This window comes from Musca autumnalis, unplaced genomic scaffold, assembly GCF_047663935.1.
Source record: "Musca autumnalis isolate F117 unplaced genomic scaffold, ASM4766393v1 scaffold_4, whole genome shotgun sequence".
Taxonomy (NCBI): domain Eukaryota; kingdom Metazoa; phylum Arthropoda; class Insecta; order Diptera; family Muscidae; genus Musca; species Musca autumnalis.
In genome coordinates, this window is record NW_027411977.1 from 174,609,734 (window position 1) to 174,633,344 (window position 23,611).

Sequence of the window (23,611 nt, forward strand, 5' to 3'; positions counted from 1 at the left end):
GTTTTATATTTATGTTGAGGTGGAAGGTGACTGGCCTTAAGGCTTTTTTTCGCCCGTCTATCAGTCATGTTTTTTTGCAAAGCGGCAAAATATAAACATAAACAAGTTTTTTGTTGATACAAGTTTGCCAATGTCATCCATTCTCGCTGTCGATGTTGATATCTAATTAAAATGTTTGTGGCTGTGAAAGTAGAAATCACTCTCTTTGTGGTTTTCTCTCTCACAATCTCGTTTGTGGGAGACTACCATTTTTTCGGTTTATGTTTTGATTCTCTGTTTACCACCTTCTCCGTTTGTTTGCATTTGCTTTATAGTGGTACAATGCGGTACTATGACGGCACATGTTCGCCAAGGAATATCCCAAAACAAAATATTTCCCTACCAGCATTCATTGAGCAGATATACGGTTGGGAGCTTTGAGCTTTCGTCAATATGCAAAAGCTTTAAAGGGTATTTTATTCGGATTGATTCCGAAAAAGCCTTCAAATTTGCAGCAAAAATACACCAAAAAAATGCGTACTGCACTATATGAAAAGGAAAACTTGGTCATTTTTCTTTTCAGTTCGGGACGGGTTTGCAATTCAACAACACTTCAAAGCGGATAAACCAACAAATCGAAAAGCGAAACAGAGGAGAAGAAGAGAAATATCTAAAGAAGAATTATTATATATGTTCAGTAGCGCATAGCATATATATTTTAAAAATTCAACTGATTTCTATACTAGAGTCAGTGCAGAAAGAAAATCATTAGTAATAGTTGTTAAATTAACGAAATTAACGAAGCGAAAAATAAGTCAACAAGAGAAAACGAATAAAAATTAAACAAAAACCAGTTGAAGTTTATTTTCAAATAAGAACAACTAATAATATTATATTGGAAAAAAATATCAAGTGAAAAAAGTGTTTCAAAAATATACTAGAAAAATATAAATAGCGAAGAAGCAAGTTATTTGAATGCTAAGCTTCGGGCGGTTATGTAAAGTGTGTGTGAAAAGTACGAACTCCCTAACTGAAAGTGAAAAGAAATAACTCCACAACAAGGAAACTAACTCTTCGTCTTACTGGCTACCCCCTTACTGTCTAAAAATACCGACAGCGAATCCGAAAAAGTAATGAAGATTTGTTTTTCTTGTTTTATGAATATTTAATTTCAAATAAAAATTGTATATTGAATAGATTCTGGCTGTACAAGTGTTGTGCATGTTTTTGTGTTGTTTCTTGCCTTTTTGCAAAACTTTTATTGTAAAAATGCTATAAATAATTTGTGAGAGATATGTGTGCCAAGGCTCTAATTAAAAATAATATTAAGTGAAATCTTAGCAAATTGATTTGTACGAAAAGGAAAAAAGGTTTGCATTTTGTTGTGAAAATTTAAAGAAAAGAAGAAAAAAAATGAAAAGGTAAAAATGTTTGAACGCTTTCCACACGATAACTTTTCTCCTCAACAGGATTTTTCAAATCAAAAGTATGATTCATTGTGGTGAACTGCCAAAAATGGAGTAGTTTGTGTTCTCTAGTTCTCTTCGTCTTATTATTCCATTTCTTCTTCTTCAAGCAAAAGTAAAAACATTGTTTAGATTTTTAACGACAAGTCGTGTGTTGTAGATATTGTTGGCACTTTCAACTGTGTTGTCACCACTACCATCCACTAAGGACAACTCCAATACATCAATGTCTTCATTGTTTTGACCTGCCACTTTACGGAATTAATATGTGAAACTGTGTGACACGTTTTTGCAGATTTACCTTAAACCTCAGTGGTTTGTTGTTGTGGTTTCTGTGTAGACCACAAAACCCCATCAAGCAAATGGGCCAACATTCTGGTACAAATGGAAGGGTTTCTGGTTCATTCATTTCATGTTAAAGCTTGTAGTTTGGGGCATATGAGTTTTCCGTGTTTCCATTTAGTTTCCACGTGAGTGTGTGTGTTTCTTACTTATTGGGAAAAGCGGTATCAAGGTTTCCTTGTTGCGACCCATATTTGCTAGAAAATTACGAACTACACGCAAGAACCATACGTTCCATTCACACAAACCAATACCCTTACTACAGGACTACTGAAAAGACTGGATTAAAGGTGAATAAGTGAGTGTATATGTTGGGTGTTTGAGTGTGTGTGAGTGTTGTTTCATTTTATTTTATTTTATTTTAACCACACAAATATCCCCAGACATGCCAATACAAACAACAATGTTCTTGCATAGCTGAACTACAAAAATGACTTTACATTAAATTGTTGTACCCCCTTCTACCTTTATACGACCTCCTTCTTCTGTAATGCTCTTTTAACATGACATGCAACAAACCACAACATGAATGAAGCTAGCAAGATCTATAAATGTGTACGACCAGCGCCTGGCATTGTGACAGTGAATGAACGACGAAACGATGGCCACTAACAAACGATGAGGCCACGAAACTTAACATAGTGGTTTCCTTTACAGTACAGCAGAAACTATGCCACTGCATACTTGTCTCGCATGTTTTTTTTTTTTTTTTTTTTGTTCTTGACGACTTACACCAACCGACCGAACGACCGACCGACCAACACAATTTTTATTATGTTAAGTGGACAATTTACAATTGAGCCCCCACGATATTTAAGGTAACAGTAGCGTCTGTACGGCGTGCTAATCATCGATGCGATCGCAGGTGTCGGTGTTTTTGTTGTTCTTCTACTATACACGTATGCACATGTGTACGATCAACCAACGATTTGCCAACAAAAATTTGTAAGGGAAACAAATGTCATTTTTATTGAAATATCTAGAAACAAAAGACGTATTTTATTATGTTGCCATGAAATGTTGTTGAGCCACACATTTAAAGTAATAGAGAATATAAAAAATAAAAGTGGCGCCAATAGTTCCCAGTATTGTTTATTTGTAAAGAAATAACAATATTAATAAAATTATTATGGAAGCACTATTCTATATTCAGACAGAAAAATCGCATGAGATTTTTGCTGATAGAAACTTATTTACTTCAACGAACACTAAAGTTCATTTTTAATAAACATAATACTCGTAGACTCTTGATTTTCGATTTCTCGCCAGTTTATTAAGAAATTTGGAGGATGCTTTCAAGTAACGTACTTATATACACTTTGATACGATAAAAATGTACCTCAAATGTACCAAAATATATTGGTTTTATACCCCACACAAATGACCGCTATGGTAAAGCTATGTTTATATCGGATTCCAAAATCATTATCATACCCTCCGCCATAACACGGAGGATATAATCAACTTTGTCATTCCATTTGTAACACATCGAAATATACGTTGCAGACGATTTTGGGACAGAGGTTTCTATTACTCCTAGGATAGAACAGTACCTCCCGATTTTCGGTATTTCGAAGGTTTTAGCCACATTGTCTAACCAAAATGTCTTTCCACCAGAAATTTGTCGGTATATGTATGTCTTTCATATAGCCTCCATAGAACGGTTCGCCCATTTTCGGTATTTTGAAGGTTTTAGCGTCATTATCAATTCGAAATGACTGAAATTTTGTATAAGGTCAACGTTTTTGGTATTAGGTCTTCGTTGGGGGTATGAAGCTTTACATTAGAAATTTGTCGGTATACATCCACGTCTTCGTATAGCCCCTATAGAATGGTATCCCCGATTTTCGGTATTTTGAAAATTTCAGCCACATTTATAACTGAAATGACTGGAGAACAAAACTTTCCTACAGAAATTTCTGGTACAGGTTTACGTTTTGATACAGCCCCCATAGAACAGTACTTTCGATTTGAAATTTGGTATTTAGTCTTCACTAGGGGTAGAAAACATTATCCGTATTTAACTATAATTTGGTATTGCGTGTTTGCCTTGATGGATCAGAGTCTAATTTCGCTGAAGTAAATTGCAGTGTTCCGCAATGCTCAATTTTAGCACCGCATTTTTACAACATATATATGAGCGATTTTCCGCATCGGTTCCTGGATTGTCAGGGGATTTTGTATGCAGATGATGCGTTGTTGTACACCCACGCAGAATCTCATGATAATTCTTTATTAGCTCTTTCCCAGTATCTTACGTTTTTGTCTTATCGATGAATTAAAATTAATGTTTCAAAATGTTAAGCAATGTGCCTAAGAAATACTATGTTGTGCCCCAAAGTAAAAATTTAAAATTGTGTCTTAATGGCCAAGAAATTCCTCTCGGAGACAACTTAAAGTATCTGGGTGTAAACTTTTCTAAATTAATGAAATTTAATGTGCATGCTCGACTTGTTCTCAAGAGAGCCAATGGAGTGAAAGCAGCCTTTACTTCCTTGTTATACCCTATACCACAATGTGGAAAAGGGTATTATAAGTTTGTTTTGGTAAAAATTCATGTAACACCGCGAAATATTCGTCGGAGACCCCCAATGTGGTATACCAATCTTCATATCTCGACGAGATAAAGTGATTTTGAGATGTGTGTCCGTCCGTCCGTCTGTCCATTATAAATTGTAAACACGCTCCAGGCCGCAATTATGGACTGATCGTCACGAAATTTTGTATGGAGGTCGGGTTCAGATCAGAATAGATCCCTATTCTTATTGGTGATGATCGTGAAATATTTAGCGGGTGAAATGGACCAAAAACATAATAGTTATCCAATTTTCTAGCGGCTCTGTAGGTCTCAATAATAGTCCGATCAACGCGTAATTTTAAATAAGGTAAGAGTATATCACAAAGGATAAGCTTGCAATTTGAGATGGCGATCTGATAATATTTAGAGGGTTAAATGGAAATTGTGAAAATTTTTAATATACAGCTTATATCTTAATTCCTAGAAGTGACATTCCGGACAAGTGAGATATACTTGAAAGTGGAACGCTTGACCTTTCAATTGATGCCAATTATGTTGGTGTGCATGATCAGATAACAGAGTTACAGCCATATATATCCCGTTATTTGTTTGTAGTGTAATAATAAACTCGCTAGAAGTCGCAATTATACATCAATAGTCACGAAATTTTGCACCGGGTAAGAGTATAGGTCGAAAAAGATGCCTACAATTTTGAATGATGATCTGATATTCTTTATCGGGTGAAATGGACCATTACTTTTGTATGAAAAATATAAAAATTTTATTTTTGGTCGATATTTTAATTCCATGAGGACATATATATTTCGCAAAGTAGCCTACATATGGAAAAAAACTACTGACCTATCCTCTGATGTAAATTGCAATAAAGTGTTTGCTAGATAACGGGCCTACTGCCTAATATATTATGGGTTCTGTGCAGAACTACATTTTTATCCCATGCTACATATTGTCTCTCCAATAGTTTTTGTATCACCACGAAATATTCGTCCTAGACCACTTATTTGGTATGCCAAAATTCATATCTCGACGAGATGAAGCGATGTGTGTCCGTCCATTAAAAATTGTAAACAAGCTTAAGGCCGCAATTATGGACCGATTGTAACAAATTTTTTAAGGAGATTGGGTTCGGGCCAGAATAGAAATGATTAGTTTTTGGTGATGATCGTGAAGTATTCAGGGGATGAAATGGCCAAAAACAAAATTTTAAACAATTTTGTAGCGGCTCTGTAGGTCAAAATAATAACCCGCAAAATTTTAAACAAAATTTGAGTTTATGATGAAGAAGAAGCGTACAAAAAACGTGAAGATCAGATAATACTTAGCGGGTTAAATCAACTGAAACTTTTGTGTGAAATTGCTAAAAATAAACAACGGAAGTAGTATTACTACATAAGTGGGTTTCATTACATTTTAGTTTGTGTGAACTAAATTTTCCTTTCCTGCTACAAAAATGTCTTTGTCATGCTAGATAACTTTTTGGTTTTGGTCATAAGTATTATACATTACATCTCTGATATTTGATAATAAAATTTTCAATTATTAAAAAGAAGTTCCGTGGAGAGCGATTATCCAGGGATAATGGTATAGGGTATCCCATGGTCGGCTCCGTCCGACTATAGACTTTTCTTACTTGTTTAATAATAAGTTTCTCCCGGTAGAAACAAAACTTTTGATATACAAAGTCAGTATTCGTCCAATTTTATTATATGCGTTCTCAATTTGGTTCGGTATATCCCCAACGGTTATGAATGAATTTTCTATCTTTGAAAGAAAAATTTTACGTATGTGTGTAAACCGAATTTTCCAGTCACTTAATAGACGATACAGCAATTGCTTTTTTTATGAAAAAGCAAATGTTGTACCCCTTTCTATGTATGCAATGATTAGGATAGCAACTTTTATTTCCTGTCTATCGCTTTCACCAAACCCGCTCATCGCAGATATCTTGGCTAATCAGACAGCTTTCTAGTGCTCTAACACGTACTATATTTCACCTCTTGAAATTATTGAGGCGGATTTGGAAGAAAATTCACCTTCTGGCTTACCAAATTTTTATTTAAAGGCACCCATAGGGGTTAATAGCTAGTTATACCCTCCACCATATTGAGGGTATAATTAAATTTGTCATTCCGTTTGTAACACATCGAAATATTCGTATACATATTATTAATCAGCATAAAATTCTATGTTGATTTAACCATGTCCGTCTGTCTGTCTGTCCGTCCGTCTGTCTGTTGAAATCAAGATACAGCTCGCAATTTTAAAGATAGAGAGCCATTATTTGATACAGAAGTTTTTATTACTTGCAGGATGGTAGGTGTTGAAAATGGGATATATCGGTCCACGTTTTGATATAGCCCCATAGAACGGTACCTCCCGATTTTCGGTATTTTTAAGGTTTAAGCTTCATTATCCTACCAAAATGGATGAAATTTGGTCTATAGTTATCGTTGGGTGTATAAAACTTTCCACCTAAATTTTGTTGGTATAATATAATCTCCATAGAACGGTACCTCCCGATATTCGGTATTTTAAAGGTTTTAGTTTCATTATCCCACAAAAATGACTGAAATTTGGTATTCAGTTATCGTTGGTTGCATAGAACTTTCTACCTGAAATTTGTTGGTATAGGTTCGCGCTTCATATAGCCCCCATAGAACGGTACCTCCCGATATTCGATATTTTTAAGGTTTTGGCTTCTGTATCCCACCAAAATGGTTAAAATTTGGTAATTCGTCTTCGTTGAGGATATAAAATATCGTCCCACCTGAAATTTGTTGGTATAGGTCCACGCCTTCATATAGCCCCCATAGAACGGTACCTCCCGATATTCGATATTTTTAAGGTTTTGGCTTCTGTATCCCACCGAAATGGTTGAAATTTGGTAATTCGTCTTCGTTGAGGATATAAAATATCGTCCCACCTGAAATTTGTTGGTATAGGTCCACGCCTTCATATAGCCCCCATAGAACGGTACCTCCCGATATTCGGTATTTTGAAGGTTTTAGCTTCATTATCCCACCAAAATGGTTGAAATTTGTTAATTAGTCTTCGTTGAGGATATAAAACGTTCCACCTGAAATTTGTTGGTATAGGTCCACGCCTTCATATAGCCCACATAGAACGGTACCTCCCGATATTCGGTATTTTGAAGGTTTTAGCTTCATTATCCCACCAAAATGATTGAAATTTGGTAATTAGGCGGAGCTAAGTACTTTCGTAGATGAAAGGAAACTAATTATTCCATTATCTTTCAATTTAATTTTGGTGGAGGGTATAAAAAGTTTGGTCCGGCCGAACTTAACGTTTTCTTACTTGTTTTATGTTAATACACTCTTTGTATTCTCTTAGATTTAAGGATAAATTTTAAGATTTAGTTTGTAAGTCATAGTTTTTAAGTCTACTTTTTGTTCTGTTAACGCCGGGAGCAAGAGTTTTCTTTTTTATTGTAAACATATATAATGATTGTTTAACTGCTGATTTTAATAACATTGGTTATATTCTTTTTATCAGTCATTAAAATAATACATTCCAGTTTTAAGTACCTCCTTTATAACGTTTCAAATACCTTGATTTTGTTAAAATGTCTCAATAAAAAATAAACTTAACCTAAACTTGGTATTGCGTGTTGTCAGAAGATACAAAAACTAAATTCGGAAAATTATAAATATTGGACCATTGGAGCTTTTATAACGAGTTTTGCTATATTTTCCTTTTGAAGTGGATGTAATTTGGTATTTTAGACAATCAATAGGTAGAAAACCTCCACGCAGAAAATTATCAATATAAATGATTTGCTTCAGTAAAGACATTCTACTCCCCCATGGTGGAAGAGCTTAGTACTTTCATAAACGAAAGGATACTAATTGTTCCCAGTTACTTCAATACAGTTAGTGTATTCGCGACAAATGACTCGAAAAACATGTTGCCGACATAAACTTTGCTTTTGCTTACTATCGGTAGTTTGCCAGCTTACTATATCGATCCAACCCTTAGGGCCCTCCCATGTAGTAAAAGTGCAGAACATGTTTCGGGGTTTTTTTTTATTTCACACTATGTTGTCCTTTCTTCCGCAATTACCGCGGTACAGCTGTTTCGGGAGTCCATATTTCCCGAGATAATGGACCAAAAGCTCTACAAAAACTCTACCGGCATCAACTAAAACGACTGATGAACTACGAATTAAATGTTCGGTTTGGCCGAAACTCTGCACATCGTAAAGTTTCTTGAAAACGTACATCAAGTTCTAATAGGGTCTATATTGCACACCATTATCGCCTCCCCTACAAAAGTTCAACATTTTCGCTTAAATGCAGTTTAGGGGCTGTTCAAGGATCCTTCCGAAATACTTACCGAAGGTACTCCTTGTTGACAGATATAATGTTTTTCGTTGGCAGGACCATGCTTCCCGAATGGTCCAAAAGCTCTAAGACCTACCATGATAACCGTGATAACGGTCGAAAGAATGACCACCAAAATAGGATTCACTTCGGTACATTCCTTTCACGCTTAAATCCAAATCAAATTGATTAGCAAAGCGTATGCTTTTATTCGGAACGTCCACAATCGTTAAGAAAAATCCTCCAAAAACTTCGATAATTTTTTCGGCTAGTTAATACTGTGCAACAAATTTCGAGTCATGGTCTCGTTGGGGGAATTCCAAGTGGTTGTAATTGTGTTCGGTTAGTAGATCAAAACCCCAAAAGAGCCCCCTTAGGTACATATAACTTTTATCAAAGGCAACATTGGAATCCCAATGATAAAGGTTTGATATTTAATCGAGACCTCTGGATTACATACATATAGAGGCATGGTACAACAAAATGGCCATGTCGGTCCACTTTTTGGTACAGTCCCCATATAAGGGTATACCCTTATTTCGAGTATTTTTAGTTTTATCCATATTTCCAACTAATTTCTCCAGCCGGCTTTCCTTTTTCATTTGCAAAAAAAGAAAATTAATAAAATTAACATTGCAAATGATCTTCGCCCTAACAGACAAAATTTCAAAAAAATAAAAAACAGGCTGAACGCTGCTGTCGTTAGAACCCACGTCCTCGAAAACATATGAATTAAAAATGTTGTCACGAAGTGTTAGCGTTCAAAGTCAAACTCATAACTTCAAAGGCAGTGCAAAAAACGTTTGTCATGAAGAAATAAAATTGAATGGCCAAATATGTGTTATTGTATAAATCACGCATAAACCAAAAGTTCGATGACAGAAAAGCCACTCCACAGCCGATATGTCTGAAGAGCTGCCAAACCGACAGCGAAACTAGTCACATAATTTGGTGGTTATGTGGGTTCGAGTCACCGGATTTCATTTTTCACTTGCAAAAAATTTCGATCATAAAGGTTAATTCTAAACGAGAAAATTAATAATATTAACATTAAATATTATCTTCGCCCTAAATATCTCGAGGGTCTTGGCCACATATTTCAGTATATTATGCTCTAATTTGAGTCTTCTTTGCCCACCTTTTTTCAAAAAATATGGGCCTTTGTTTTTGTACGACGATATTTTCATTGTCTTTTTGACTTCTACCGTGTTCTTGTTTTATTTTTCTGTATATTCGGTATGCGTATGTGTAAAGTATTGGTTACATAGATAACTGTTACATAGATAGTGCTTCGGAAATGTTTACCATAAATAGCTCCCGTTATGCCGAACACGTTTATAGCAAAATTTCTTTGATGATCAAAACTTCCTGATTACACCCACAACAGCATTTTTCTTTTTCGTTCATTTTACTTTTTCGTTAGTTGGACCCTCACATCAATGGAAAAAATAAATACTTGTTAAAATTGGACTTATAGACTGATATAGATGGGCACAAGTAAAGCCACCCATAATAAAAGCGAATCGGTCTTCGTAACATTTATGTTGGTAAATAAATTTATCAAGAAAATGTCGATAATTCCACTGAAATATAATGCAATTTGTTTTAGTTTATACCAAACACCGCCGTGGGAGAGCTTTGTTAGTTGTTATACCCTACACCACTATGTGGGGAGGGTATTATAACTTGGTTGTGACCAAAAAGTTTGTAACGCATCGAAATAATGGTCGTAGACCCATACACCAAAACCAACACCAAAATGAATGTCTCGACGAGCTGAGTCGATCTGGTTATTTTGGTCCGTCCGTCCGTCTGTCCATCTAAACCTTGTAATCACGCTACAGGTCGCAATTTTGATCGGATCGTCACCACATTTTGGGTGTTGATGGCGGTCCCCCAGGGGAAGAAGCCTATTGATTTTGGTGATGGTCGGGTAATATTTAGGGTTCGGAATGGGCAAAAAAGTTATAGTACGTTCATATATAACCGGATTTAACAAACCCACTGTGTTTTAAATGTCAATTCCATTGCTTATATTTCAAATAAATCCTCAAAAAGAAGGTTAACTATGCAAAAGGCTATAATATAAACATGGCCTTATTTGGAGAAAAAGTTAAGGTATAACTCGATTAAGATTACTATCAAATTTGCCGACATGTGTCATTTAAACAAGTCCCAGTACCAGCCCAGCCCAATATTTAAAAAAAATCCAGTTTATTAAGTGTCACGGTATCTATTAATATTACCTTCTACCACATATCGACGCCTCCAAACAATAGTATGCTAAGTCGACTTAGCATGTTTTCAAGTTCTTTACATTTTTATGTTTAACGTCATTTAAATTAAATTCTGTCAAATTTTGGTAATGATCGGACAATCCGAACAGAAGTTATAAACAAATATTTACTTAGCATAGTACTGAAGGTCAAAGAAATTTCCAAACTTTTAGAGCTTGTCCTGCAAAACTCGCTTTTCAGAATTAGAAAACTATTATTTGGAGGTGTCGAACGTCCTTTACCTTAAATTCTGTCTAATTTTGGTAATGATCGGTCAATCCGAACAGAAGTTATAAACAAATGTTGACTTAGCATAGTACAGAAGTTCAAAAAAATTTCCAAACTTTGAGAGCTCCTGCTGCAAAACTCACTTTTTAGACTTAGCATACTATTATTTGGAGGTGTCGATATGTATAGTTTCGCGGATACGTAGCGGAGAGTTCTATTCCATAAAACATATAAGCTACAATACAAACTATATAAAAATACATCACGTGTCTACACATATTCTTTATCATAATTTTAATTAGCATGCCCTTCCACTTATTTTCCATTTTTAAAAACTTTAATTATGTAAACGGCGTTTAATTTTTCGAGCGAAAAATGTGGTTCTTCTTGTGATTGAATTTTATAACATTTTACAATATAAGATGTACTATATTTGACAACCCGGTTTGTCATCGGGAACCGTTGCCAGGTTGAAATGTTTTTCTTTTTAAGTTGCCCAAAGTGTTAAGAATGTAATCCCGTTACTATTATATTCAAATATATAACTTGAAAAAGACTTTTTGCCTCTATTCCATAAAACATATAAGCTACAATACAAACTATATAAAAATACATCACGTGTCTACACATATTCTTTATCATAATTTTAATTAGCATGCCCTTCCACTTATTTTCCATTTTTAAAAACTTTAATTATGTAAACGGCGTTTAATTTTTCGAGCGAAAAATGTGGTTCTTCTTGTGATTGAATTTTATAACATTTTACAATATAAGATGTACTATATTTGACAACCCGGTTTGTCATCGGGAACCGTTGCCAGGTTGAAATGTTTTTCTTTTTAAGTTGCCCAAAGTGTTAAGAATGTAATCCCGTTACTATTATATTCAAATATATAACTTGAAAAAGACTTTTTGCCTCAGAAACCTGCCATTGGGCCCATAGTGTAGTGTTCACACAGGCAGTTTATTCTCATATTTGGGATTTCAATGCACTGTTGACATATTAATCAAATTGCCGTTTAAAAATAAGCTAAAACAACACGATAGAGACATTTTACAACAAAGAAATATTCCGAAGAGTTGTGTATTACATTCCACCTAATATTTCTGACATTTTTGGATATATTATAAAATTTTAGGCAATAATTGGCGTTTTTCGATTTCATTATTCCTCCAAATATTTACTTCTTGCTTTTATCTACAACTTTGCTGCAGAGGTCAAAGCAAGATTCATGTTGGTTTCAGAGATATATCCCCGAATTGCTTTAAATAGTCAATATTAAACCACTAAAGCGAATTACTGGGTCCCTACTTCCATATAAAAAATAATATAAATAAAAACACAAATAAACAAACATATAAACTAAATAGATAAATATTTCTGTATGAAATTAGGGCAAATTAATAATTTATTTTTTTTTTGTACAAATAGTTCAAAGCTTTTTCGCGATAATAAAACCAGGTATTACCAAGACAACGACGAAAATGTGTTCAATTTCCCTGAGAGAAATAAACGTTTTAGTATTTTAGATATACTCTCATAAGACATCCCTTCAACCCTTCCATTTTGTTGTTTCCATTTATTTCGAAACTTATATTTAATTCATGACTGCGAACGGATGGCATCTAGTATAGAAAATTCTCGTTAAAGCATTGTTTTATACCTACGCCAACTAAGAAAAACTATCGACGAATTGTCCATTTCGATTTTAATAGAAATTTTAAAATAAACAAACATTACAATAAAAACACAAACGATAAATCCTAATACAAATATAAAAACATTATGCAAATAAATATACACGTTGGAAATAAATACATATATAATTATATAGATAGTGCGAGTTAAACAAAGCATGTAGTAAATGTGTCCTAATATATTAGGATTGTAACGAGCAATGTTCCTGTGCCAGATTTTTAAATTTATTTTATATTATGTTTTGGAAAGACAACATACGCCTAAATGACCATATATATTTCCGTTTCCTATTGGAAGTCTAAAGTAATCACTTATTTGATAACTGTACATGTTTTAGAGTCATTGATTCTAGTATGCTCATTATACGATGACCCCCAAAAATGTTTGCCTATAATGAGGTACAATGTCCTACAGACAAATGTCCTAAACTTAATTTTTATAGACTGATAAAACAATATTAAATAAAAACACCAATGTTTGAACGATTTAACGAAAATATCACAAATTTTATATTATTAATATTAAAAACGAATAATTGTAATCCTGGACCATACGAATTTTTTTCGTTAGAGTTTGGTCGTATCGTTAGAGTTTGGGGCCGGGAATTCCTAATCCGGAGTTTCCCGGGAATTCCCGAAATTTTTTGGAAGGGATTTCCTTGGAAATTGTTTTGGAATTTTTGGGAATACGAAAAGTTGTATTTTTATATGTAAGTCATTTTATTTATTTATTTATTTATTTATTTATTTATTTATTTATTTATTTATTTATTTATTTATTTATTTATTTATTTATTTATTTATTTATTTATTTATTTATTTATTTATTTATTTATTTATTTATTTATTTATTTATTTATTTATTTATTTATTTATTTATTTATTTATTTATTTATTTATTTATTTATTTATTTATTTATTTATTTATTTATTTATTTATTTATTTATTTATTTATTTATTTATTTATTTATTTATTTATTTATTTATTTATTTATTTATTTATTTATTTATTTATTTATTTATTTATTTATTTATTTATTTATTTATTTATTTATTTATTTATTTATTTATTTATTTATTTATTTATTTATTTATTTATTTATTTATTTATTTATTTATTTATTTATTTATTTATTTATTTATTTATTTATTTATTTATTTATTTATTTATTTATTTATTTATTTATTTATTTATTTATTTATTTATTTATTTATTTATTTATTTATTTATTTATTTATTTATTTATTTATTTATTTATTTATTTATTTATTTATTTATTTATTTATTTATTTATTTATTTATTTATTTATTTATTTATTTATTTATTTATTTATTTATTTATTTATTTATTTATTTATTTATTTATTTATTTATTTATTTATTTATTTATTTATTTATTTATTTATTTATTTATTTATTTATTTATTTATTTATTTATTTATTTATTTATTTATTTATTTATTTATTTATTTATTTATTTATTTATTTATTTATTTATTTATTTATTTATTTATTTATTTATTTATTTATTTATTTATTTATTTATTTATTTATTTATTTATTTATTTATTTATTTATTTATTTATTTATTTATTTATTTATTTATTTATTTATTTATTTATTTATTTATTTATTTATTTATTTATTTATTTATTTATTTATTTATTTATTTATTTATTTATTTATTTACTAGGGGACCCGGCGAACTTCGTCTCGCGGTCTGTTAGAATTATTACTGAAGTCGATGGCTTTGTTGTCGAGTTCAATTGCAAATATTTCTTTGTTTTGAACTATTTAGGACGATCTTTGACGCAGATGCCCATTAGACAATCGTACTTTCTATAATTGTCAGTTTATCGAAGAAAGAGGCTACTGAGAGGCAAAGTGTTTCTATTTTCCTCGAATCTCTGTCCCATAAACTGACAATTGGGCAACTGTAAATCGGGACTAAAATATATTTATTAAGCAAATAACATATTTTGCGACGCACATTTGAAACAAAGTAGTATCGTAACGCCCCCATTCGTTTCATAATCAATGGTTTTCTTCTTATCAGTACCTCCTACTGGCTGGAGTGTCTGGCTGGTGTGCACGATAACTCTCGAACGGATCAACCGAACCGAATTTTGAACTTCGAAAAACCTTGCCCAAACTTAGTTGATCCATATTCGTCCATTCCTTCGGGTACCTCCCCCACAAAAGGGCGCAATCGATTTGGTCCAAACTTTGCAAATCGGATTACTCCTTCCGGATATAGATCGGGTTTGAATATGGACCATATCAATCTACTCCTTCGTGTACCTACCACACACCATAAATGAAGTTTAGGAGCTTCTCTCAGATAGTTTTGATATTTTTTTCAGCAGTCCATACTCCCTGAGATACTGGCCTAAAAACTCCAAGAAACCCTGACGGCATCATCTAAACTGCCAAATCCTGAAGATAACTCTCGCAGGGAGTTTCTGATTGGTCCAAACTTTGCATATCGTATTATTTCACCCAGTCCAGTCCTTCGGGTACCTCCCACACAAAATTTGGGAAAAGTGGACTTTGAGGACTCGTCTCGGATCTATTTGATTTTTTTTGCAGAAGGTTGTTTTCACGATTCCTATTACAACGGTACAATTATTTTCCGAAGTAAGTCCATGACACCCTGCCGGCACATGCTTAAACTGCTAGTATGAAGGATAACTCTCAAATTTTTCAAAAATCTTTTCCAAACTTGGCTTAAACTCGCTGTTTAAACTTGTGTTTGCTTATTTCTTGTTTTTGGTCAAAGGCTGAGGATACAGCTGACTGATACTTTCTTATTTGTTTCTTTCCAATTTGAATATCATACTTTTTCGATATACATACATACGTATGTATTTGACCATTAGCAATTGCGTTCCAGCTCTGCGGGAACTAAACTGATTTTCAGTGGGGGTATCAATATATACCTGGTACTGCTCAAATTTTATACGACATAAATCGGAAGTTCATCTTTCGAAGATGTTTTTACTTACGGTTCAAAAGTATACATATGTATGGTATTATGGGGCGGCTGTGCCACCGCAGATTTTCTTGAAAACTACAAATGCTACAAAAATACCGTTAAAAGGAAAATTGTGAGTTTAGCGATGATCTATCATATCCCAAAAGCTGGCATTTGTATCAAATATATGATTGAGGATGCAAGCAGTATTGTGTTTTTCAGGGTATTGCGAAAAAAGTTCATGGTAGGTATATTTTGTAACATCTGGTTTGCCTTTGGTGATATCCAAAATACATTCTATACCGTTAAAAGACAATTCCTACAGAATAGAAATCCAATTAATTTGTATAAAAAATAATTATAAATGCCAAGATTATTCATATTATGAAACAGGTTGGAGCGCCTATGCCAGGATGGGGTGGGGTGGGTTAATGTGAGAAATTTGTCGTATTGACGTAATATTATATCTTTTGTATCGAAATTCAACATACCAACTTCAATTGAATTCTAGGATCTGTTTCTTGTCTTCAATATTAGTATAATTTTTGATTTTTCAATAGATAAAACGTCCCTTTATTGTAAAGTTTTGATATTTAAGGAAGAAGTATGGTAAATGAATATTTAGAGTCCCTTGGCGTAGGTCAAAGCTGCCCCTTGGGTGAGGTGGGGCGGATTGGCCAATTTTTAGACATTTTGTAAATTCTCAAAAATTATATTTTAAAAACAAAATTATAAACATTTATATATCAAAACTTATAGCCAAGATATGCTTATATTTCTTCCAAAATTAATATTTGAAAAAAACTTTAACGGTGTTGATATTGGAACATTTTGAACAAAAACGTGGCACACCCACCCCATTATACCATATATGCCACAACCTCATTTCCAATTAAATTACCTCTGAGCTCTAGATTTTTCTAATAACCCACCAATTTTGTGGATTTTGTACTTTTTTCCCCAAAACTGTGGAAACCATTTCCAGCGTTTTCATTTTCATCTTTTTAATCGGAATCTGACCGAAGCCACTAAAAATCTTTACAAACTCTAAACTAAACTCCCTCTTTTTAACAAAGTTTTCCCTGTTAATTTTCTAAAAAGACGCTTAAAAATAAATGAAAATCGATTTGATTGTTAATAAAAAATGTCTATACAACTTTTAAAAATTGACAAAACAGAGTAGTACAATGGACCCTGACAGTTGGTGCATATACAATTTCACCAAAACCTGTAAAAAAAAGTGTCACGGTATACTCCTAACACGAAGCTACATAGAAATGTGTCAAACATTTTTTTGCAAAATTTTCGCAGATTTTCGCGATTTTTTAGGTTTTATCCTTTTCTGCCATGAGACCATTCCGAATTGGTGCGAATTGTCAAAATCTGTTCAGCCGTTCTTGAGTTATAAGCGTAGTAACTAACATCATCCTTTTTTATATATATAGATTTATTTATTTATTTATTTATTTATTTATTTATTTATTTATTTATTTATTTATTTATTTATTTATTTATTTATTTATTTATTTATTTATTTATTTATTTATTTATTTATTTATTTATTTATTTATTTATTTATTTATTTATTTATTTATTTATTTATTTATTTATTTATTTATTTATTTATTTATTTATTTATTTATTTATTTATTTATTTATTTATTTATTTATTTATTTATTTATTTATTTATTTATTTTTTTTATTTATTGATTTATTTATTTATTTATTTATTTGAATATATTTATTATAATTATAAATTATAATAAAGAAAAATTACAAAAAGCACTAGCAATTAAAGCTATCGGCTAATGTAAGTCATATATTAGGTTTGTCCTTGTACTTGATAATTTTTACTAAATGCTGCTGAAACACCTTTTTTTTAGCAACTTCTCCTTATAGTTTGTGTTGGAATTATACCAGAATATCGATAATTTGTGCCCGATAATTTGAATTCTCAATAATTTGTAACAAATTGCGGGTCCATTGTTAAAATCGCGATAATTCGTAAAAGGTACATTAATTTTGGTCCTCTCGACAATTAAAGTTTTTTCTGTAGTTTAAAGTCTGTATAATCTGACATAATTCTTTATTTTTAATTGTTACATTTTGAACTGGGTTTTGTTAGTCTAAATTTTTATTGTTGGCATCCTTGAACGATATTGATTTGTTAAGATATAAAAGCTGTGATCGATTCGAACTGTTGTTCTCTCCAAAATTATTGTATACAATATTAAAAACTGTATAATGCAAATCGCGTATATTAGGATTGGAAGTCAGTAAAACTATGGTATATAAATATGTTTATATAAGTACGCCTCTACATCCTTAGTGCCACCGTGGTGCAATTGTGAAGCAAAAGGTCAGCCGAGCAAAAACTATTTGTCAACGGATTTGTTCTATGATCGACACGCCCATCAAACCATAAAAAATATAATCTGACAGTAATCTTTGATATGAAGGAAGCCTTTTCTAGAATGGTGGTGGGAAACGGATATTTTAAATAATCTCTGCAAATTAGTCAAGAAGAATTAGTTTTTAACCGCATTCATATAGATATTCTTGAACAGCTGCCATATATGAACTATTGGTACTTTCAAGATTTTGGCACAACGTCGTTTAAGATGTTTGTTATTGCAATTTTACTCTTAATATCGATTCAAGAAGATAACTAATGATTAGACATCGGATTTTGCATATTTGCATATTTTTTATTAATAAAGATAGGAAAATTCTGATTGGACCAAAATTCCTTTTGAAGAAAACTGAATGCAATGACAGGCTCATATTTTTTATTTTTTGCATATTTGCATATGCACAAAATATGCAAAAAATATGCAAAATATGCAAAAAATATGCAAAATATGCAAAAAATATGCAAAATATGCAAAAAATATGCAAAATATGCAACTAATTTTTTTGACGAAAATCGTCAAATTAATTTTGGAAAGTCATCAAAAAGTGTTCTAAATTAAGTTTATTGTCGTTAAACGTCGATTTCTTAGCAGATTATTATGTTATTATTTATTATTCCGCCACAGCAATAAATCTGGACTAAAAAACTTAGAAAATTTCCTTTAACCCAGCCTTCTTATTACAACGTAAGTTGCTTTCTAATACAAATTTGTTCAAAAACTCAATCAGAAATATCAAAATGAACGTATCCAAATATGTTGATAGTTTCTGCTCGGCCAAATTGTCTGACAGAATAACAAATGAGGTAGAAATTAAGACTAAGACAATATTGAATATTACATAAAATCTATCATATTTTACTAAAAACATATAACATATAAAAACATATACAGGGCAATCATGAATATTTCCCTCCGAATTTTCCGCACGGAAAATAATTTTAGAAAGTGAAACTCTTTTAAAATCAATTTTTGTTAAAACTTGAAAGCTACTAGATTCGCTTCATGATGGCATATTCTAGTCGAATCGACAAAAATATTCCCTTTTTAGGCATAAATATGGAAAAAATTGTGAAACTTGGGAAAGGAAACAAATTATGCACGGAATTTTTATTCATGATTGCACTGATAACTATATTTTAATACCCTAAGGGTATTATGTCTTAGTGAATGAGTTTGCAACATGCAAAAGGAAACGAAATAGACCCACAGTTCCTTTTGATGATCTGCATAGATTCGCATTTATCCATCTGGCCAGGTCTTTCTGAAAACAAAGTACAGGTCACATTTATATACCAAATCGCATAAAAATTGGAGATTTTTTGGCCCTAGGGCGATCCCTGTTTATTTTGGTAAGAATCGATTCAGATTTTGATATTGCACCCATATATACAGTATAATCTCGATAATCCCTACACCACAGGTTTTGGCGGTGTCCGAATTATCAAATTGTCCGGATTAACGAATAGTAAAGAAAATAAATTATTTTCTATGATTAAATAACTCGTGGTAGTTATATAATACTCTACGTGCTCTAAGTGTTAAAAATAGTGAGATTTTTTCTATACGACAATCCAGACATTTTTATTGGCATTGCCCGTATTTGTTCCTTTCCTTACTTTTACCAATTTACCATGCAACAAGACTCAATTTTCCCAAATTTAAGAAAACGCAAATCAGATTGGGAAAGTATAGCCACAAATATGACGTTTTTAAAGTATACATCAGGATGTAAGCAAAACACGGGACAAGTGTGAAATTTCATTTTTTTTGAAAATTAAGATTCCTTGAAATCTTTGCCTTTAAGGTGTATAGTGCCTTTGGCAACTTTAATGACAATATTGCGGCGAATATTTTTCTTAATATATTTATTTATATCCTAGACAACAAGACCAATGTGTTATAAAAGGTGTTATATCCTTTTACCGGATAATTTTTTCTAAATGTTGCTGAAACTATTTTTACAGCAACTCCTCCACTAAACAACTGTCCAAATTCGTAACATTTGTAATAATTAGTTCAAAGTATCGAGTACACGGTCAGGTATAAGTTAATTAATTGTATATTTTCTTTTCGACTGTGTAATCAAAATTGTTTTCCTGTAGCAGGAATGAAAGAACTATATTTTTTTAGCATTCCAAATGCTTTTCTAGTAGAAATATGTGAGTGGTTTTGCCATGTTAAAGATAATTCCAAGGGTTTGACTTATTTTACCACTACCACGCTATTGTGTGGTTTTTCTGAGTGATGTCATTTTGCACTAATCATTTGGTGTTCTTCGCATCAATTTTAACTACATCCCACTTTAAATAAAACTTGTTGTTTTTAAAAATTTGAAAACAATAAAACCCGAGATTTAGCTGAAATTATTTTACTGCCAAAAGTGAATCTAAATATAATGCATTACTTTTCGCCGAGGAGTGAACATTTCCCAATTCTGCATTAAGCGGCTGTATGCTTACAATATACATATAAAATTAAGTATTTTTAGTGCATTAAACTAAAACCATGTCATCAATACTAAAGCGGCAGTTAGAGCATTTTTCCAAAGATGTTTTTTGACCACAAATATAGGACTAAACACTATAAAATATATTCAAATGTAATATGTGGATATTCAAAACGTATACTTCTAATTATAGTTATATTCCAGAACCTGGAATCGTAAATGGTACTTTAGTACTTTTTCCCATTTTGCACTAAAAAGCGAACCCTTTTTCCAAAAACTAGAATAAATTGCGCATTTATCTAAACAAAAATAACTCTAGCTCATTTGTTTTTCTGCTAGACTATTTTGGCCGATTAGAAACTATCACCATATTTGTACATGTTGATTTTGACATTTCTGATTGAGTTTTTGAAATTTTTCCATTATCTATCTACATTTGTATAGGAAGCAAATTATGTTGTAATAGGAATGCTGGGTTATTTGACATTTTCTCACCTTGTGAAAACTGATTTTAGTCTTGTTAGTCTAGATTTATTGCTGTGGCGGAATATCTGGAGAGTCTCAATAACATAATAATCTGCAAAAAACTATGTTAAGCGTCAAAAAACTTAATTTAGAGTGCTTTTTTGATGATTTTCCAAATTTAATTGACGATTTTTGTCAAAAAAACACTTGCATATTTAGCATATTTTTTGCATATTTTGCATATATTTTGCATATTTTTTGCATATATTTTGCATATTTTTTGCATATTTTTTGCATATTTTTTGCATATTTTTTGCATATTTTTTGCATATTTTTGATATGACCCCAAATATCGAAAACGCCTAGATCCAAAATTTGAGTCCAATCGGATAAGAAATAAAAAACATGCTAAAATCCGATGTCTACTAATGATACAACTATAGATATATTGTGATCACTCTAGCGTTCGCAATAATTGAGGTGGAGCGCTATATTTTTGCACCCGAGTGTCTTTTTTCCATAGGCAGATCAAGTTCGAAGATGGGCTATATATCAGTACCTCCCGACTTTCGGTAATTTGGGGATTTCAGCTACATATTTTGACCGAACTACCTGTAATTTCACTTTTGGGGTTCTCAGTGGTCACAAAATATCTCCACTAAAAACCGTCAACATAGGTCCATGTTTTTGGTATAGCCCCCATATAACCGTACCTCCCGATTTTCGGTATTTTGAGGATTTTAGTTACAATTTTTGATGGAACTACCTGAAATTTGACAGTTGAGGTTCCTAGCAATCACAAAACATCTCCACTAGAACTGTCAACATACGTCCATGATTTGGTATAACATCCATATAACGGTACCTCCCGATTTTTGGTATTTTGATGATTTTAGCTAAAATTGTTCACCGAACTACCTGTAATTTGAAAGTTGAGGTTCACAAAATATCTTCTCCAAAAACTGTCAATATAGGTCAATTTTTTGGTATAGCCCCCAAATAACGGTACCTCCCGATTTTTGGTATTTTGAAGATTTTAGCTAAAATGTTTCACCGAACTACCTGTAATTTGACAGTTGAGGTTCCTAGTGATCACAAAACATCTCCACCAAAAACTGTCAACATACAGTGCTACTCAAAACATATGCAACTCAGATGCCTATATCACATTTAACCTATTTTTGAGGACATTTTGTGTTTTGAAATATATTTATTTTTGCAGTTTGATTCTTTGTTGACCCTACTTTCAAGATTTAAAAATGATTATTCAGTTTTTAACACTTACTTTAAAGAAATGTGTTAAATATCGGTAAATCACGTGTTTTGGCCTGCTCAAAACATATGCAACTCCGTGGTTCGCTATCTATTACCTAATTTTTGATGAGTTTTTTGCATTGATTGGTATAAGATGGTTTTTAGTCAGAAAAAGGGGACCAAAAGCTTTCATGAGGAATACATTTTATACCGCCTATGTTTAATGTTGAAAACAAAAGTTATGGTCCGATATTTGTATCAAAGATATGCAAAAATGTTTACTTCTCAAAATTGTGGATCCAGCGCAGTCCAAAAACAAGTAAGAACGGCGTTAAGTTCGGCCGGGCCGAACTTGTTATACCCTCCACCACAAGTTGTATTGAAGTAAAATGGAATAATTAGCTTCCTTTCGTGTATGAAGAAGACTTAATACTAAATTTCAGCAATTTCGGTAAAACAATGTGAGGCACCATTCTATGGGGGCTATTTCAAAACGTCGATCTATACCGACAAATTTCTGACGGAAAGTTTTTAGGCTCAAAGAAGACTAAATACCAAATTTCCTATATTTCGGTAAGAAAATGTGGCTAAAACTTAAAAAATACCGAAAATCAAGAAGTACGCTTCTATGGGTATATAGGAAGACGTGGACCTATACTGATAATACTCTTCTGGAACATTTTATAACTCTTGGAAGACGAAATAACGAATTTCAGCCATTTCGGTTGGATATTGACGTCACAATCTTCAGTATTACGAAAATCGGGAGGTACTGTTCTATGGGGGCTATATCGAAAAGTGGACCTATACCGACGAATTTTAGTCAGAAATGGGGCAATATGAAAGCGTGGACCTGCACAGACATATTTCTGGCGAACAGTTTTATATCACATTGAAGACTAAATACCAAATTTCAGCCATTTCGGTGGAATATTGAGGCCACAAGGTTCAAAATACCGAAAATCGGGAGGTACCGTTCTATGGGGGCTATATGAAGGCATGGACCGATACCGACAAAGTTCTGGGGGAAAGTTTTATACCACCAACGTAGACTAAGTACCACATTTCAGCCATTTCGGTGTGATAATGGAGCTAAAACCTTCAAAATACCGAAAATCGGTTTATTTCGTAAACTGGATACCTTTATGATGTGTCCAGATAATAAATAAAAGGTTTAACTCACAATA

The 23,611-nt window shown here is 32.1% G+C and overlaps 1 protein-coding gene across 30 annotated transcripts in view; it reads left to right on the forward strand.

The window, feature by feature from the left end:
* The first annotated feature begins 523 nt into the window (after positions 1-523).
* The window catches only part of pHCl-1 (pH-sensitive chloride channel 1), a 358,921-nt gene continuing 335,833 nt past the window's right edge, over positions 524-23,611 (forward strand). For 10 of the 30 annotated variants that reach the window (XM_073983457.1, XM_073983467.1, XM_073983456.1 and 7 more), the window contains exon 1: positions 524-1,109. The gene's annotated coding sequence lies outside the window, so the exon portion shown is untranslated. The remainder of the gene's footprint in view (positions 1,110-23,611) is intronic. The other 20 variants (XM_073983458.1, XM_073983468.1, XM_073983485.1 and 17 more) reach the window with 4 other exon arrangements.